The following is a 21,021-nucleotide window of genomic DNA, read 5'->3' as shown; positions in this document are numbered from 1 at the left end:
CATTTGCAACAGATTAGTGTCGCCAGGCCCCAACTCTCCTTCCTTCTTTGCATTCGTGACACCCTATCGTGTTCGTGTAGGGTACCTCAGCCTCATCTATGCTTTTGCGACCCCTTTGTCGCGTTCGCGTTGCACAAATTCCTCCCCAACTCTAGCTTCTCTTCACGATTGTGCCCCATTACCTGCGATCGCGGTGCTTACTAGGAACACCAGAGACCAACAATGATAAAATAAGGAGACTTTGTACGAAATCATCCCGAAACACACCCGAGGCTCCCGAGACCTCATCCAATCATACCAAGAAGTCCCAAAACATAACACGAACTTGCTCGAGGGCTCAAATCACACCAAACAACATCAAAATTTGGAATCGACGATCGAAACCTTTCTTTAAACTTTCATACATTCAAACCTCAACAAACACGTCCGATCATATCTAAACTTTCCGGATTGATACCAAATTTTACATACAAGTCACAAATCATAATACGAACCTATTCTTAAACTCGGAATCCCAAACAAACATCAATGACATCTAATTCCACTTCATACCAAACTTAGGAAATTCTAAAACTTCAAAGTGCCAACTTTCCATAATAAGCGTCGAAAAGCTCCCGGGCCATCCGATACTCAACCCGAATATACACTCAAGTCCAAAATCATTGTACGAACATATTAGAACCTTTAAATCCCGATTTCGAGGTTCTTTACTCAAAACTCAAGTCTTGGTCAACTCTTTCAACTTAAAGTTTCTGAATTGAGAATTTTCCTTCCAAATAAACTCCAAACTTCCCGAAATTCAAATCCGACTACACGTACAAGTCATAATACATGAAGTGAAGCTACTTAAGGCCTCAAACCGCCGAAGAATGCGCTAGAGCTCAAAATGATTGATCGGGTTGTTACATTCTCCTCCACTAAAATATACGTTCGTTCCCGAACATGCAAAGAACCGTTCCTAAGTTTCCCAAAAGCATTGTTTAACACCTCGCGCACCTACCCATGCCACCACAACACATATGAGAACATTAGCTGAAACTATGCTGAAGATCCTTCTTGTCACCTTAGCGCACAAGCCTTAGAACCAAATTCCAACATCCGGAATTCTCTACAAGACCTGAGTCTATTATACGAACGTTGCATCAATCTCAACACGTTGTACCAAACCATGATCATGATCCTATGCTGAAATCATACAATGGACCGTATAATTCATATGACCATAATAACATCCTCCAACCTTAGAAGCTGCAGATTCACTAACCCGATGCCCATAGTATATATCACAACACATATAAGTCTGGTTCCGACCCTCTCAATGTTGCAATGATGAAAGAAATGTGTAGAAACTCGTAGCCTCCTGCTATATCAATAATTCATGGAATTTCTTCGCTTAACAAGAACCTTTGCCTCATTTTGAACCGAATAGTGACATTTTCCCTCTAATTTCCTTATATAAATTCAATTGCACTAATTTCAAGCCCGACAACCTCGTCTCACCTAGTACAAGATGTTCGACCGACAAGCCGCATCATGACCTGGTCCCGAATATAACAAACTCTAGTATAACCCGATGAATTTTTTTCCTTGTACATCACATCCACAAGAAGCATAAACTCTGAGTCATCCCAAAATCTGCACATGAATCAATAAGGCAAAATATAACACACATTCATCAAATCCTTTGCCCGAATTACCCTTTATATTTTCTTTCCTTTGTCATAACTAATATACCAACGGACAAATAACCCGATACTGCCAAGGCACACATCCACGTGACCCAATCATAGATGGTGGGCTCCCTCATTCAGCTTTAAGCTACAATCACATAAATTCAGAACCCATAATGACTTCTTCTTTACTACCATGATCTTGCACTTTTACTCAGCCAAAAAAGATATAGAACATCATATAAGTTATCATGCTTTCATATCCATCATTTGAGTCTCCAACAATTATTCCAATAATTACACATCCGATTTGGCCTATGGAGGAATATGCAAGAATACGTTTCATTCTTGTTTGAGTAATAGCAATGAGATTTTCCAATATCATACTAAGAATAGCTAGGATTTCCAGAAGAAGATGCCATTAGTTTGATGAGAAATAAAAAGGAATATCGAAAATTCGAGTGGCTGAAGCTGAAGCAACTACTTTTGAAGTAACAGAAAGAAAAGCAACAACTGAAGTGGGAGAGTTAGAGTCGAAAAAATGATTCCTCACTTCTTTCTCTCATTCAAAATCGTGCATGTGACTTTCATCTCACACGGTTCCTAAGTGATAAAAGAAAGAAGAACCTATTTTCTTTCTTTTTTGATTACCTTCCTCCTGTATGTATTTGACCGAATCCATTCGATTTCTAAAAAGGATTATTCTCATAAATTCTTGTTAAACTTTTCAAAAAACATTTCAAATTATCAGCCACAATCGCACGTTCGACCTCCTAATAGTCATACCATCTTCTTCAAGTAATTCAAACTCATATCGCAGTACATGTTTCCTACTAGGTAGAAATAAGAACTTATCATAGGAACTTTATCAAAAAATCATGCAACTGCTAACATGCTCACATGAGATAGCCTACCTGTGTAATTCCATATCGACATCTTCCAACGAGATTGCCCTGGTTAACTCTACCACAAAATAAGTAAACCCTCCTGAGCCTATGCTCGTCCACCAGTTGTAAGAGTCCATTCATTCCTCAATAGCATCAACTGAAGCTCCAACAATACGTTCCAAATCTCGAAGTCATATTGTATCACAAAACAATAATCAAGCTTTCATGCCATGCAATCCCAAGCAAACATTTTTCTATCATACTTAAACTTCCTCAGTACAGTAGCCACCATTCCAAATGAAATTCATAGACTTAATGTTTTGTACACCATCAACAAAAGCCCACCAAGATTTCTCAAACATGTGGTTGTCCCACCACAAAATTCATACGATACGCTAACTTTATCACTCTGAGTTAACCATCTTCCGAAGTGAACTACTAGACCTCCAGAAATTCAACCACCATGAGACACCTCCCACCATGTCCTTCCTCTTCCTTCGCTACCAAAATACTATATCAAATCATAATCCATCTCTGATAACCGCTTCTTAAGGAACCATTTCACAACACCTTGACCTGAAGACAAATCAAGAATATCATCAGACCAACGAGCCTTAATGCGCTCAAACAAGAACGATGATACCACATCACAAATAAGAATTTCACCAAGTTTGAAAACATCCGATCTCGCTACTCCATCAACGAAGGATTGAACATGCATAGTCCAATTGCCTCACCTCCGTTGGAATTGAATTCCAAGCCTCTAAGACATGAACCAAATAATTCTCCTCTCGAGTCATTCACTGTCGCGACACTTATTTAGGCACCTTACTATTTACAATAACACTGTGTGATTATAACGCACAAACATCATAATACACTATGCATAGCCTTGAACCATAGACAACACTGCCACTAAGCTGAGATGACAGAGCACCCTTCTACAAGGCGATGATAATAGCTCGCTCAAATACGCAGGAAAAAATATCATGCACCATATCTGTGCCACTGCTACAACTCCTCGATGCCAATTGATAACAAGCACTAAACGTTGTATAAAAATGAGTAAGAATGAAATGAAGACATAAGCTTCAATGCAATCAAATCGCACAATGAGGAATCAAGGAAGGAAAGTTCTCCTAACAGCCATGTAGCCTCTCGAAGATAAGTACAGGCGTCTCCGTACCAATCCACATGTCTCTACTAGACTGGCTCATGATTCGTGAGACGTAAGTGAACCTAGAGCTCTAACACTGAGCAGTCATGACCCAAAATCCACTATAAGCCATGATGGCACCCAACGTTGCCGTTAGGTAAGCCAATGGTGAACTATCATGTTAACTATTCATTTTATTACTTTCGAAATCATAAATTTTATTAATTAAAGAAATTTATGCATTGAAAATCATAGGTACATACATAATTAGTAAGATATAAAAATAAAGGATAAAAATATTATGAAGATCCATAAATATCAACTAGCAACAACAACAACCCAGTATAATTCCACTAGTGGGGCTTGGGAAAGGTAGTGTGTACGCAGACCTTACCCCTACCCTAGGGTAGAGAGACTATTTTCAATAGACTCTTGGCATCCCTCCCTCCAAGAACTTCTCACCTTGCTCTTAGGGTGACTCGAACTGATAACCTCTTAGTTGGAAGTGGAGGATGCTCACCACTAGAGCAACCCACACTTGTCCATAAATATCAACTAGAATATCCCAAAATTCGGTGTCACAAGTGCATAAACATCTACAAAAGAATACAATAATAACACAACATCTGTCTGGAATATAAAATAGACAAGATAATATAAATAAATATGATGGAGACTCTGTGGGTTATGACACGTAATATGAAATGCAGCTCACCATAAAGTCCCCTCAGCAACCGCGCCGTTGCACCAAGATAACCACCAAATGAGTCTATCAGATCCTGTACATTTAGTGCAGACGTATAGCATTAGTACGTAAACTAAAACGTACCCAATAAGTATCTAGCCTAATCCTGGAGAAGTGTGACAAGGGGTTGACATCGACATGCACTGGTGGTCCAATAAATCAATATGATAAATTATAAATAGATATGAAACATAGGAGTAATAATGAGGTAAGATCTGTAACTAACATAATCCTCAACCCGATGACAGCATAAATTTCTTAAGTACTATCTTAGCAAATAGAAGAATCAAAGGCTACCTCGAATGAGTAAGGGCCATCAAGCGTTATCTCAAACAAATAAGGCATATGATGTAACTACCAGATCTCAATCAAGGGAAATCCAATGAATATTCGGACTCCTAGCGGTATCACACACGATTATGATGAGGTCGTACGACCCGATCCAAAATAGTGTCTACATTGCCAGGGTCGACCGACGCGAACCAGAGATGCATCTCAATATACCATCAAGGCATTTGGCCCGATCCACAAGAAAGGAAAAAACTTATCGAATTACAAGCCACACGTTTTCTATACAGGTACAGGATAACAAAGTAAAGAGGACTTTTACCGTCTATCAAATATCTCGCCAAAGAACTTAAGGTGATAATGTTAGGCCTATAATATTTCCAGATCAATTTCAATTATAAATTCAAGTAGTTAAACTAACAAGTTGAGTTCAGGTAATATAAATATCATATGATATAGTCCTAAGTCTACCCAGTCATAAGCATGATTTTAGCTACGTACAGACTCTCATCACCTCGTGCGTACATAGCCTCCACAACAAGTAGAATATAACAAATACATAACTTATGGGATAATTTCCCCCTCACAAAGTTAGCTAAGAGACTACCTTGCTTCGAAGTTCCAATAACTGAATCCAATGCCTCTCTAACTCCTCAATTCAAAGTCATACGATACAAAATTAGTCAAACAATATGCAAACTAATAAAAATATACCCCAACGCTCATAATTAATTAATTTATAACAATCCTCAAATCCGCTTGAAAAGTGAACAAGGTCTACCATGGGGCCCACGTGCCCGAATTCTGAAAATTATTGAAGATAAACACTACCCATAATACCACGAACTCAAATATATGATATATTTCCAATTCCATGTTCAATTTCGTGGTTAAAATCCAAAAAATACCAAATTTTAGGTTCTCTTAAAATTCCATATTTTCCATAAATTTTCATATTTGTATGCACATATAATCCATATATTTAAGTCACAATGTATAGAAATCATTTACCTCAAGATTGATAATGAAAATGGCACTCCAAAATCACCCCAAAGTCGGCTCCCATGGAAGAATGAGGTGAAAATCAGCCAAACCCCAAATTTAAAACAACTCTACCTAGAAATACCTTTCTTCGTGATCACAGAATTACCCTTGTGGTCGCGAAGGCCAAAAGATCGGCTGCCAAAAATCCTCCTTTGCGTTTGAGATTGCCATGTTGCATTTGCAATGCCTCAGGATCCTACTTCATTGCGTTCGCAATCCTCGAGCCGCGTTCGCGAAGGCTTAGTGCCTCCAGGGCCCAACTCCCCTTCCTTTTTTGCATTCGAGATACCATGTTGTGTTCGTGTAGGGCACCTCAACCTCATCTACCCATTTGCGACCCTTTTTTGTGTTCCGATATGAAGAGCACATATCGGAAGAAATAAAGGCTCTCAATGGGGTCTCGTGCTAGTTGAGAAGCTTGCAACAATACTTGATGTTGATTGTCTTGTGCAAAATAATAGGAGAAGTTGTTTAGATAGTAAGAGCATCAAAGTATATTTCATTATTTGGCAGCAATTAGTAAGAAATTTGGGATAGGTCTTGTTTCTCTGATATTTCTTGCTGAGGAACACAAGTGAGGTTAATCATGTCCTTATATTTTTGTTCTAGTTGGGTATTTGATGGTTGAAAGGAGTGTGTTTTTTCCTGTTTCTCAATCCAAGTGTGATGTGGTCTTACATAGTTTCCTTGTCATGAAAGATTTTAGTAATTTTCTCAAATGTTGTGTATGACTCATTAGTTTGTTGTGAAGGTGGATAGCTAGCTATACTTAAAGTTATTTATTTTAGCATCTTAATATATATAAGGCTTACAATCCAAATCGTAATCCGAAATATTTATCTGATCCAAACATCGAAATCCAATCCGAACCGAATTTAATTTGTTCTAATTTGGATTGCAATTTATCAAATCCGAAATTATAGCCCAAAATGTGCCAAATCCAATCCATGAACAGGCATAATCACACAAAAAATTCCCAAAATATAACACAAACCTACTTGAGGCCTCAAATCACACCAAACAACCTCAAAACTACGAATTAATGATTGAAACCTTTCTTTAAACTTTTAAACATTCAAAACTCGACGAACACATCTGAATCATATCTAAACATTCCGGATTGACGCCAAATTTTACGTACAAGTCACAAATCATACTACGAACTTATTTCAAGTCTTGGAATCCCAAACAGACATCAAAATTATCAAATTCCACTTCAAATCAAACTTAGAAAATTCTAAAACTTTTAAAGTGCCAACTTTCCATAATAAGCGCTGAAACATTCCCGGGCTATCTGATACTCAACCCGAATATAAGCCCAAGTCCAAAATCATCACACATAACTATTAGAACCTTCAAATCCCGATTCCAAGATCGTTTACTCAAAAATCAAATATTGGTAATCTCTTTCAACTTAATGCTTCCGAATTGAGAATTTTCCTTCCAAATCAACTCCGAACTTTTCAAAATTCAAATCTAACTACATATACAAGTCATAATATATGAAGTAAAGCTACTAAAGGCCTCAAACCGTTGAATGATGCAATAGAGCTCAAAATGACCGGTCAGATCGCTACTTATTACCTTCCAGCTGACGAGGTCAGCATATAGATAGTGACAGGCTTATGAGGAGAATAGGCCAGTTGGCGCAACACCACTTACTTGGAATCAATTCTCTGATCTATTTTTGAGGGAGTTCGTTCCACAAACTCTTAGAAATGCATGGCGTACAGAGTTCCAATAGTTGCGCCAGGTGACTATGACCGTGCCTGGGTACGCTATGAGGTTCAGTGAGCTATCCCATCCTGCACCTGCTTTGGTTTCTACTGTTAGAGAGAGAATCCGCAGATTTATAGAGGGGCTCAGTTTTGGTCTAAACTTGGGGATAGCATGGGAGTTAGAGACTAATACTTCATTTTTGCAGGTCGTGGAGATCACCAGGAGGATGGAGCGCATTCGCGGTCTAGAGACGCATGATAGGGAGGCTAAGAAGCCCCATGGGCCAGGTGGATCTAGTTATCCCTATTTTGGGGTTAGATCGCGTTATAGTAAAGGTTTTGTGGGTTACCTAGTTCAGTCTGTACTTCAGGCTTCATGTTGTACTCCAGTTATTCATGGGTCTCAGAATACTCGTTCCGGACAGCATCCATAGCCACGTCAACAGAAAGGTTGCTTTGAGTGTGGGAATACCAGGCACATGGTGAGAGATTGTCCCAGATTCGGGGCAAGTATACCTCAGCGGGATACTCAGGCTATAGGTTCTGCTCTAATTGCTACGACACCTACACAACCAGCGAGAGATGGGAGACATGCGTGTAGAGGGTGTCCTAGAGGGGGAGGCCCGACCCGTTATTATGCTTTCCTTGGTAGGGGTGAGGCCGATGCACCAGATGATGTCGTTACAGGTATGGTTTCGGTTTGGCATAGAGATGCATCAATTTTATTTTGACCTGATCCTATTTATTGGTATAAGTCATCCTACCTGGCTTCATATATGGATATGTTTTGTGATTCTTGAACTCTGTTTTAGTGTCTACACCTGTTGAGGGGTTTACGGTGGTAGATCATGTCTATCGTTCTGATTGGGTCACTATAGAGGGTTATGAGACTAGGGTAGACTCTTTGATACTTGTACGGTAGGTTTTGAGATGATTTCTGGATGGTTTGGCCACGACTTGTGGTCGAGGTACCTTACCAGCATGGGAAGTTCGTTGGATAGAACAGCTATTGTAGTCAGAGTTAAGATAGACCTAACATAAGCATAAGAAGGTGGAACACTCAATTAATTGCAAGTGATCATATATTTCTCATGTGTTCTTCAAAAGTTAAGACCGATACACGTTACATCTAGTTAATTTTCATTTCAAACCAATTATATAGAATAATCTGTTGATATTTCTCTTCTTAAAAATGTATCATAGCAGAACAAAATCATGGGCGAAGCTACCTAGTCTAAACTCTTTATCGAAAGATCATACCGTGTAATTAGTGTAAATATATATTTATTGAATATGTATAGAATGTTAAATTAGCTCAAAATTGCTTTAGATTGTATGTTGAATCCCATGTATCATATTTTTACATTTTTTTGCATACCCTTATCTAAATTTTTAATTGCTACACCATTAAACGTAATGCTAGTGTATCAAATGTTAAGAAAATCAGTTAAATAGGTAGGGTTGGTTCGGGTTTTACAATTACCAAACCATACCAATTGTATCGGGTTATTAAATCTAAAGACCAAATCAATAAAACTCGGATTTTTCAATTTCGGTTTTTCTCGAGTTTTCTCGGATTTTCGGGTTTTTCAGTTTTTCTCGGGTTTTTTTCCGGTAAAATCTTCGTAGAACAAAACATATAACTTGTACTCAAAATATTTCTTTGGATACAACTATATAAAGTATTTTCCTAGAAAATAATATAAAATATGGGATGTGTCCATGGCATTATCCTAAAATATTCAACAATAAAGACAATAAATTATGTAATATAAATATTGCTAATTAAAAAGTCATAATAAAAATAAACATAATCTAAAAGTACTAAGTCATGCTAAAATAAGTAGACTAATAAGGGAGTATTATCTACATGACTAAACACTAAAGATAAAATAAAAATAGGTTATGCATTTTTATCTAAATTATTGCAAAACAAAAAATAGATATTCAATATATTCCCTTTCGTAATATTGAATTGAATGTCTTTTGTTAGCATTAATATTGATTTGATTTTGGTTTGGGCTGTTAGCATTATTTAATTTACTAATATTAATGACTATAAAACTTATTGGAACATTCAAAAGTTCTAAGTCCAACCTTGAAATAATATCTTAAAAGATAAAATTATGAAATTTTTTAAGAAATATTTATAAATTACATCACAATAAGTATATTTATATATTAAATATATATATAATTTCTATATATGTAATTTCGGGTCGGTATGGTTTCGATTTGACTTTCTTTAATTAAAACCAAATCAAACCAATTATGGTCGGATTTTTTTTTCCAACACCAAATCAAATTAAACCAAACGATAATCGGATTTTTTTTCTCGGTTTGACTCGAATTATCGGGTTGGTGCGGTTTGTAGGTTTCCTTTGTACACCCCCAAGTTAAAGTATAGAACGTCCAAAGAAACAACTCAGGGTGAGTGCCTTAGAATTTCGGTCTATAACAAGGTTGGAAGATTTTCGGCTCGACTTGAAAATGATCGAGTTGGTCAACTTGAAATGTACTGATTAGCTACAGTAATAATTTTTCAACTTACGTAACACATTTTTATCCAAATTAACACATACCTAAATATAAAAAACATATGGAGTTATTTGAAACGACACCAGCTGCAATGATGTCTCAAATTGGTCAGATTGACGTTTCAGATTGTAGTCGTTTAGATGTAGATATTATTTGCATATAATGAAATATTATTTGTATATCAGTATTTTTTTTTAGCATTTTGATCATTATTTCAACTTTAGCATGAAATAGATAATTATTGAAAACCTAGTTTGAGGAGTATTTTAAGTGAAATGACGTTTTCATTTATGAAATTGAACTTGTTTTCAAGTGAAATTCACATTCATACAAATAGATACCTTTTTTTTTAAAACTTCAAATCTACTCATTTTTCAACTTCAATAAAATGTGATACGACAAACATTTTCTTCCTTTCTCTGAAAATCTGAAGAAGAAATCAAAGAAAACAAAATACACATTTAATTTCCACCTTTCTCTTTTAGCATACAAGGCAATAATCATACTTCACGTACTCCTCCTAATTACTGATCACATACATGAACTAAAAGTAAATACTAGTGAAGCTAAGGATACTATTTTGTTTAAGACAATATGGTCTCTAGGAGTGGCAAACGGGCGAATCGGGTCGGATATGGTTCGGGTCGAAAACGGGTAATGAAAAAATGGATCAATTATCCGATCCGACCCATATTTAATACGGATAAAAAATGGGTTAACCGGCGGATAATATGGGTTACCCATATTATCCATGACTTCTTGTATATGATCATTTTTGGGAGAATTCTTAGTCTCTCTAAATTGATGAACCCCAATTTGAGACTTTACAAATGTAAAAGTTAGATCCATTAGTTATCCATTTTCTAAATGGATAATATGGTTCTTATCCATATTTGACCCGTTTTTAAAAAGTTCATTATCTAATTCATTTTAGTGAATAATATGGATGGTTAACTGTTTTCTTTTAACCATTTTGTCACCCCTAGTGGTCACACTCTCCTAATTATGCGGCTTTCTTGTCAAACTCAAGTTGCGAATTAGTTTAAAGGTTTTATCACTATGGATTATATGTTTTATTGATGTGTTCCATGCGAACACACAGGTCCACCACTAGCATTTTTATTCTACAAATTCTAGATTAACCTATGTAATTATGTAATTTAAGCTTTCACATGACTGTATTCTATAACAATATTTTACACTATCTATAAGACTTCAACATACATACGTACAAACAACGATGCTGAACAAATTTAAGCTAGTCAAATATAACTATTAGTTGGAAGTTGGTACCCTTTTTTGTCCTCTATTCAAAATTTTGTTACGGTAGAGAAAAATTACGTATTGTAGCAGAAACAACCAAAGAAACATCGTACATTTAAGGGGAAGCGAAAGAAGCAAACAAATTTGATAGCTTTAAAGACCAACATTAAAGAGAGGAGACTAGAAATTAAATGGATGATCTTGACTAATTGAATGTAGGGTTTGGGGGTGTTGCGGCTAATAAATCACCGATTAAATTTCTTTTCAATGAGAAAAAATTCGTTCCAATGACTTGTTTCAACCATAACAAAGAAAATGCTAATTCGAATGCACACATTTTGGCGTACTATTTGAGTTGGATTTGAAGAGTATTTGAAATTTGAAATTGAAGAAAAAAAAAAAGATATATATCGAAGTACTGCAGGATGCTCACATATTCTCTTCATTTCCAAGAAAATGACTTCTAAAACGAGAATTAATGTATTTAGCATTTTTATGTAAATAAAATATTACGTAGTTTCTAAAAATTTTAGAATAAAGCTAGCCATAACTTAAAACATTCAAAAAAATTCAAGATAAAGTGTAAAAGCTTGTACAATCAGGAACGTCAACAACTACGAAAAATTGTTTAACTCTTCACATAATAATTGTACTACCCCATAACAGAAATGTCAGCGTGATTATAATACTCCGCTTCAGTTCCTAGAAAAAGATATTTATATTGACAAAGTGGGAATAAGAATGGGCTAGTCAGTAACTTAAATTTAATTCATATGACGAATGCATAATTAGATAAAGGATTAGTTACGTAGCAAAGGTTGATACATTATTTATTTTAAATAAATATTCTTTTAAAAAATTATATTCCATAGTCATCTTTTGATTTTTATAGCCAAATATCTATTTATGGTTATCTCCTAACCTTAAACCATAAAATATTCTTTGTATTATTTTTCTCTCTCATTCTTTCAGATTTTTGCCGCTTTCTTCTCCTCTTTTTCTTCCTTGTTATTTCCTTGTACGCCACCAAAATTCTGATTCCAATCACAAACACCAGATTCAAAAAAATGGCTGAAAATTTAGAATTGGATACAGCAATTAGAGACTGGTTATTAATCCCGCTCTCAGTTGTTATGGTCCTAATTGGAATCCTCTGTTACTTTGTCTCAAAGCTTATGCGTTCTTCTGCTCAAGTACCTGATCCTAAAATCATCAAAGAAGGGTTCGTTTCTAACACTATTTTTATTAGGTTATACTTTCTGAAAATCAGAAAAAGCCCCAAATTCAAAAAATGGCATCTTTCGCAGAGGCACCACCGGGGAACGAAGCAGTAGGGGCAAAGATCTTCAAGACCAGGTGTGCTCCAAATTTTGAGAGTTTCGAGTCAGAATCGCGGCCCTCTTGACGAGACGACATTTTCTGTTAATATATTTCAATGTATCACGTTGTATTTTCATGTATTCCATTGTATTCATTGCTTTTTTTTTCATTGAAATTCAATGTATCTCGCTGTATTCCATGTATTTCATTGTATGCACTATCTTTTTTTCATTGTATTTCAATGTATCCCGTTGTATTCTATGTATTTCATTGTATTTCACTGTCTCGCTATATGTCATAAATGTATTCATATGTTTTTTTAATTAATGTAATTTATGTATTCAGATGTATTATATAATTTTCCAAAGATTGCTATATTTTTGGGGTATTTTTCGGTTGAGAATCTTTTTATAATTGGAAATACAAAATTTGTGTTATAATTGAGTTTGTTGAGTTATATTAGGAGTCTATTATGTTAATTGATTCACTTTCCGTTTAAAAACAGTGTAATCCCCTGTTTCACGCCGTGAATACAGTTGAATACAGTCGAATACAATAATCTGTCCAGCTGTAATCCCATATTTCATGCCATGAATACAGTCGAATACACTCGAATACAACAACTGATTAGCTGGACTTCCTTGATTCACGCCTATTTTTGCTACTGTATTCATGAATACAGATGCTTAAATACATCTAATACATCTTATAACAACAGAAAACATATCTACAATCCGTAATATAGCAAATGGTATCTATAGATAGCTAATTACCACTAAAAGTTAGTGCTTTATGAAAAAATCTCTTAGATAAAGATTAAATTACGAAGGTGAGAGTTAACTTAAGCATGAGATTTGGCCTAATTAAAACATTAATTAGTTCGTATGATTTTATTTAGGTGAGGAAAACCAAGCCTTGATGTACTGCAGTAATGTAGTTTCATAAATTTTAGTTCTTGAAGATATGATTATGCTTCTTCTATTTTCTCTTGTTTTCTTTTTTTTATTAATTTTTTTTGGGGATAAATGGCCCCGTGAATATGGGGAAGGAAAACAAGAAGAGAGGAAGATTCCAGATGAAATTTAACTCCGCATTACTTGTATGTGAAGAGTACAACTATTAAATTGCAACTCTAATCTCAAATTATAACACCCTCTGATAAAAAGTCAGTCAAATATATAGGTAGTTGATGGATTTGGAGAGCTAGCTCGAGAGTCTAATTGACTAGCAAATGTAAATAGCTATATTTGGTTGAAACAATATTTTTCACTTTTGACCAAAAAAGAAAGTAAGTTGGAAACAGTTATAATAGAAAACTGTAGAAATAAGTCAAAAAATAGATATTACCAACAATTAGAAGGCATGCTACTAAAAATAATCAGAAAAAATTACTAATAATATACAATTGAAAAAAACCTACGCAAAAGTAAAGAAGTACCACAATACCAAATATAGCATCTTCCGCGACCTTTATGACCTGCAATAGAAGCATCGTTCACTTATGGCCGAGGCTTTGGCATGAAGCTTTTTCTTCATCACATTATTGTAACCTTTTTATCCGAATTGCTATTAAAAATGTCACATAAAAAAATGCAACAACACTTTTCCACCTCGCTTCTCCTACCTGCATTTCTTTTGCCATTATCCTGGGTATCGGTATGAAAGGCATTGAAAATAGAGTCCGAAACCAAAAGGTTGCAAATTTTGACTCAAGAGACAAAAATAGGTGAAAAAAGTATCGAGGACCATATTATGTATAACGCATCTAAAACAGGCGCTATACTTTAACGATCAGTTATCTCGTTAAGGTATAGCACATGATTACATGTGTTATACTCAGTATTTGTAACGCATCAAGTATATGCGCTATGTATCAAGCCTTTAATTGAAATCACGAAATATATACGGTTAAATCCGGGTCTACCTGATTTTAATATTTGATCGAGGCTAGGGAATTGCATCGAAGGTCGGCCTCGCAACGGATCAGACCGAGGTACGAGGATAAGGCACTGAGTTTCGAGGACCGAGGCACCTATCGAAGATCGAGGCCAGTAGCGATCAAGACCAAATGAGACAGACATGAGCAAAGCATAGTAACAAAAATCAGAGATATCTGTAACTGACCGAAGATCAAGGCGTAAATCACAGAACAGACCAAATCAAGGGCGGTTATTTAGTTAATCGTGGGATTTATCCATAATTAGAATTGTATCATAAATAGGATTCCTCTACCATATAAAGAGGGCCCTAATTATTTTGTAACCATCTTACATTCACGCATATCAAAGCATTACAATACTTTCTAGCTTATATTCTTGTTCATCAGTTAGTTTGCTTCTAAACTATTTTGGGCACCGATCAGTTCGAGAGCACTTAAGCTCGAGTGCTGAATCACATTTCAAGATTGGTTTGCTTTATCTCATTGTTAATCTTTACTGCTAATTTCTACGTTTATCAGTTGGTATTAGGTAAAATCATGTGTCCTTAAAACCACATTATAAGTTTAATTGTTATCCAATTTTTAGGGTAAACAGTTTGGTGCCCACCGTGGGGCTAAGGATAACAGTGATTGCCTAGTATTAATCCTCATAACATACATTGGTTTATGGTTGTTCTCGTATGTGTCTTTGATTTCAGGAATCAACATGTCAAACTCTCAAGTAGCACCCACTCACACAGACATCGACCTTGGTCTTCATGGCAAAAACGAGAACATAGTCACCCCGGGAAATGGAGTACCTCCAGTCAACCTCGATGGACCACCGACCATAGACCCAGTCGATGTCAGTTCTTGTATTGTCATTAATAGAATTTAGGCGCCGACCCTGAAAATAGCGTCCGCAGAGATGCCCGGGCAGTCGATCAGAACGCATAGAGTGGTGAAGAAAGCGGGATTAGCCTTCGAATGATATTTCAATTGTTGCAGACTCAGCAAGCTGCGATAGCGCAACTCCAAAATTAGAACCGAGCACCAAGCAGAATTGAGCGTGATACATCACAGGAAGTTATTCATAGGGTCGAACCTGTACTGGAGAAATCGAACGATAATAGATCGGGAACTGACCCCGCCATCATGAAGATGCTCGAGGAGCTTACTAAACAGATCGAATCGTGAGAAAAGAAAACCAAAGCTATTGACAAAAAGGTAGAAACGTACAATTCACGAATTGACCAAATACCAGGGGCACCCCCGATTCTAAAAGGTTTGGATTCAAAGAAATTTGTGCATAAGCCTTTCCCTCCAAGTACGATTCCGAAGCCCATTCCAAATAAGTTCCGCATGCTAGAAATTTCCAAATATAATGGAACCACTGATCCTAAGGAGCATGTCACTTCTTATGCATGCGCAATAAAAGGGAAATGACTTAGAAGATGATGAAATTGAATCTGTTCTGTTGAAGAAGTTTAGAGAAACTTTATCGAAAGGGGCAATGTTATGGTACCACAATTTGCCTCCCTATTCCATCGATTCCTTTGCTATGCTTGCTGATTCGTTCATAAAGGCACACGCCGGAGCAATAAAGGTCGCGACTAGGAAGTCAGACATCTTCAAAGTGAGACAAAAGGACATTGAAATGCTAAGGGAATTCGTATCTCGGTTCCAGATGGAACGCATGGACCTACCCCCGGTCACTGATGATTGGGATATCCAAGCCTTCACTCAAGGTTTGAACGAGCGAAGTTCGATAGCATCACGACAACTAAAGCAGAATTTGATTGAATATCCAGTTGTGACCTGGGCTGATGAACATAATCCATACTAGTCAAAGATCAAGGTCGAGGATAATCAGTTAGGAGCCCCTTCCGGTTTCGTTTACCCAAATAGATCCGATGGCAGAATTCAAAGGGACGTCGATAGAGAGCCCTAGTCAAATAAAGATCGGTACCAACCTACAACGCAGATCATAGAAACAACGGACCGGGATATAATCAAAATGATCAAGGACAAATCTCCCGAGGGCTCATTATAAGAGTAGCTTCGATAAACATGTCGATCCTAAAGAATTGCCACGGTTATAATAATACAACTTCAGCATCGATATATCGGGTATTGTATCAGCCATTGGACGAATCACAGATACTAGGTGGGTCAGACCCCTATAAACCAATCCAGCTCAAAGGATCCCTAATCAAATATGCAAATACCATGGAACCCATGGTCACAAAACCGAAGACTGTAGACATTTAAGGGAGGAGGTAGCTCGTTTATTCAACGAGGGTCACCTTCAAGAGTTCCTGAGTGACCGAGCTAAAAATAACTTCAGAGACAAGGATACAAACAAGAAAAATGAACATGAGGAACCACATCACATGATTTATATGATGTTGGTAGGGTCGATATACCTCAAGGCCCGATGTTTAAACGCACCAAGGTGACAATCACAAGGAAGAAACGTAGTTGGGACTACTTACCAGAAGATACCTTGTCTTTCAACGATGAGGATGCAGAAGGGATCGAACAGCCTCACAACAATGCACTGGTAATATCTATCCTTATGAATAAAATTCAAGTTAAACATGTATTGATCGATCCAGGTAGTTCGACAAATATTATTCGATCGAGGGTCATAGAGCAACTCGGCCTCCAAGATCAAATCATGCCTGCAGCTCGAGTACTCAACGGCTTCAACATGGTAAGTGAAACCACCAAAGAGGAATCATTTTGCCAGTAAATGTGGCCGGGACTATACAGGAAATAAAGTTTCATGTAATCAAAGGTGACATGAGATGCAACGCACTGCTTGGAAGACCTTGGATTCATAGTATGAGGGCAGTACCTTCAACGCTTTATCAAGTCTTGAAATTCCCAACATCGGAAGGAATCAAAATGGTGTACAGCAAACAACCCGCCCCCAAAGAGATGTTTGCGACCGACGAAGTAGTACCAGTATCGGCTCTTTTGTCAACAAAGGGATCAGAGTCAAAGGGAAAACAAAAAGTCAAATAGCAACCACAGGCACCGGCCTCATCCCCATCGGAAGAGCAGGAGATCTTCGAGAATGAAGATTATATGATACCTCAAACCTTCATAACCCCCGATGATTCTGATGCAATGAAGTCAACAGTCGAGGAGCTGGACAACTCATACAGATCGAGCATCTTCCCGATCGAAAGGTATACCTAGGCACGAGGTTAACTCCCGAGCTCAAGAAATTACTCATTCAATTCCTTTTAAATAACATGGATTGTTTTGCTTGGTCCCACCTGGATATAACAGGAATCCCACCGGAGATCACAACACATCGATTGAGCATGGACCTGAAGTTCAGATCGGTAAAGCAAAAGAGAAGGCCCCAGCCCGAGATAAAACATGCATTCATCAAGGACGAGGCAACCAAACTTCTCAAAATAGGATCCATTTGAAAAGTAAAATATCCTGAATGGTTAGAAAACGTAGTTGTAGTCCCTAAAAAAGGGAACAAACTTAGAATGTGCATAGATTATAAAGATTTAAACAAAGCATGTCCCAAAGACTTTTTTCCTCTGCCGAATATCGATTGCATGATTCATTCCACAGCCAGACACGAGATCCTTAGTTTTCTTGACACTTACTCCGGGTACAATCAAATTCAAATGAACCCGGAGGACCAGGAAAAGACTTCATTCATCACTAAGTATGGCACCTATTGTTATAATGTAATGCCGTTTGGGCTAAAAACTGCTAGTGCTACTTACCAACGCCTAGTGAATCGAATGTTTGAAGAACAAATAAGTAAATCAATGGAGGTATATATTGACAATATGCTAGTTAAGTCTTTGCACACAGAGGACCATTTAACACATTTGCAAGAAACTTTCAACATATTGAGAATATACAACGTGAAGCTCAATCCTGAGAAATGTGCATTCGGGGTTGGTTCGGGCAAGTTCCTCGGCTTTATGGTGTCAAATCAAGGGATCGATATCAACCCCGATAAAATCAAGGAAATCGAAGACATCACAGTCGTGGACAACGTTAAGGTCGTACAAAGATTAACAAGGTCGATAGCCGCCTTAGGCCAGTTTATCTCGAGGTCTTTAGATTGAAGTCACAGGTTTTTCTCACTCCTCAAAAAGAAGAACAATTTTGCTTGGACCCCGGAATGCCAACATGCATTGGAAGAGTTAAAGCGGTATTTTTCGAGCCCACCATTGCTTCATACTCCGAAAGCGGACGAGAAACTCTACTTATATCTAGCAGTCTCGAAAGTTACGGTAAGTGGTGCTTTCGAGAAGAGCAAGGTATGCAATTTCCTATTTACTATGTTAGTCGAATTTTAGGTGAAGCCGAGACCCGGTATCCACACTTAGAAAAATTAGCGCTTGCTCTAATAAGAGCCTCTAGGAAGTAAAAGCCATATTTTCAATGCCACCCGATTTGTGTGGTGACCACTTATCCTCTTCGTAATGTTCTGCATAAGCCCAAACTCTGGGGCCGATTGGCTAAATGGGCCATCGAAATCAGTGGGTATGATATCGTCTATCAACCCCGAACGGCTATCAAGTCTCAAATCTTAGTAGACTTCGTGGTCAACTTCACGCCAGCCCTCGTACCCAAGGTCAAAAAGGAACTTTTGTTTAAAACAGGTACATCTTCGGGGGTGTGGACCCTTTTTACAGATGGCGCTTCGAATGTGAAGGGGTCCGGGCTAGGCATCATTTTGAAGCCGCCCACAGGCAATACAATTAGACAATTTATCAAAACCCCTAAGTTGACTAATAATGAGGCCGAGTATGAGGCCATGATTGCAGGTCTAGAGCTGGCTAAAAGCTTGGGAGCAGAGGTCATCGAGGCCAAATGTGACTTCCTACTTGTGGCCAACAAAGTCAACAGCTTAAAGAATGGATCCTATAGCATGTACCTCGAGAACAGAACAGTGAGGTTGATGCCCTTGCAAATTTGGGGTCATCAGTCGAAGACGACTAAATTAGTTCGGGGACTATCTTACAACTTTCGAAGTCAGTAATTGAAGAAGGCTATGTTGAAATAAACTCCACAAGCCTAACTTGGGATTGGAAAAATAAATATATTGAGTATCCAAAAAATGAGAAGCTTTCTGTCGGACCCTAAGGAATCGAGGACTCTGCGAACTAAGGATGCACGATTCACATTGGCCGAAAATGGAACATTATACAGAAGGATGTTCGATGGACCGTTGGCAATATGTTTGGGTCTGGGAGACACCGACTACGTCCTACGAGAAATTAACGAGGGTACTTGCGGGAACCATTTCGTTGTCGAATCACTAGTTCACAAGGTCATTAGAGCGAGATACTATTTGTCACACCTCCTTTTTCTACCCCGAAAAACAGTATAGGGGAGTTTTTCCAATTAAAGTAACAATAATCGAAACAGGATTATTTATTTAAGTTCAGAGTCTCCACTTGGGATAATATATGGTATCCCAAGTCATCAGTTTAAAATTCTGAATCGAGGAAGTTTGACTCTATTTTACAGTCCGCGAAACACAAAAATTTGGGTAAGGAATTTTGTTAACCCGGAAGAAGGTGGTAGGCATTCCGGGTTCCGTAGTTTTAGCACGGTCGCTCAACTATTACTATTGGCCTAATTATCTTATTAATTATATACTTTATACCTATTGTGCTTTTTTGACCTTTGAACGCTTTTAATTATTTATGGAATTATTCTGGAACAAATTACGACTGTAGTACACTTGTTTATTTGGTACACATTACGAATCATGTCACGGGAACCGTACCCACGATCTACAACATGTTCAATTTATTAACATTATTAGAAGTTGTGACCGGGTCACATAAATGTACCCCCAGATTTGGAAATTATGCATCACAACTATGCCACGGAAACTGTACCCGTAACTATGATGATTTATTATTAATCGCGCCTAAAGCAAGCTACAAGGTTTATGAATTAATTTTTAAGCTACTTTGAGATTACGTGTGAAAGGCCTGCGATTATGGAGCACCATTTGCTAAAAGAGATTTCATGCTCATAACTTAGCCCAATTCCTAAACATGTAAGTAATTCTAATCACTAACAAGGAATAGGCCTTTCCCGAATTAAAATGAAATGTTCCTCAACAAGCAGAATAACCTACGTTGGGTCCAAGCAGGAAGGACCAAACTCCTACTTTGATTTAGCCACAAAGTTAAGCACATACAAAAGGATACTAGCCTTTTATTGTTTATAAAAAAGATGTTAAGCACATACAGAACCCTTTTTAGAAAGAAATCGACAGATGGGGATGGATCTAAGCCTTAGTCTATCTCATGTTTTGATGCAGTTTAACATTGAGCCACAACCATAGATGTTTCATTGTCATCACTCATTCATGTTTACAATTAGGCCAAAAAAACGAGCTCACATGACTAAAAGCAGGGAATTAGTTGTTTTAAACTCATCGAGGCGAATCGCATCACTCAATCAACA

The sequence above is a fragment of the Nicotiana sylvestris genome, chromosome 7 (genome assembly GCF_000393655.2).
Source record: "Nicotiana sylvestris chromosome 7, ASM39365v2, whole genome shotgun sequence".
Classification (NCBI taxonomy): domain Eukaryota; kingdom Viridiplantae; phylum Streptophyta; class Magnoliopsida; order Solanales; family Solanaceae; genus Nicotiana; species Nicotiana sylvestris.
Note: the sequence above shows the minus strand (reverse complement) of the source record.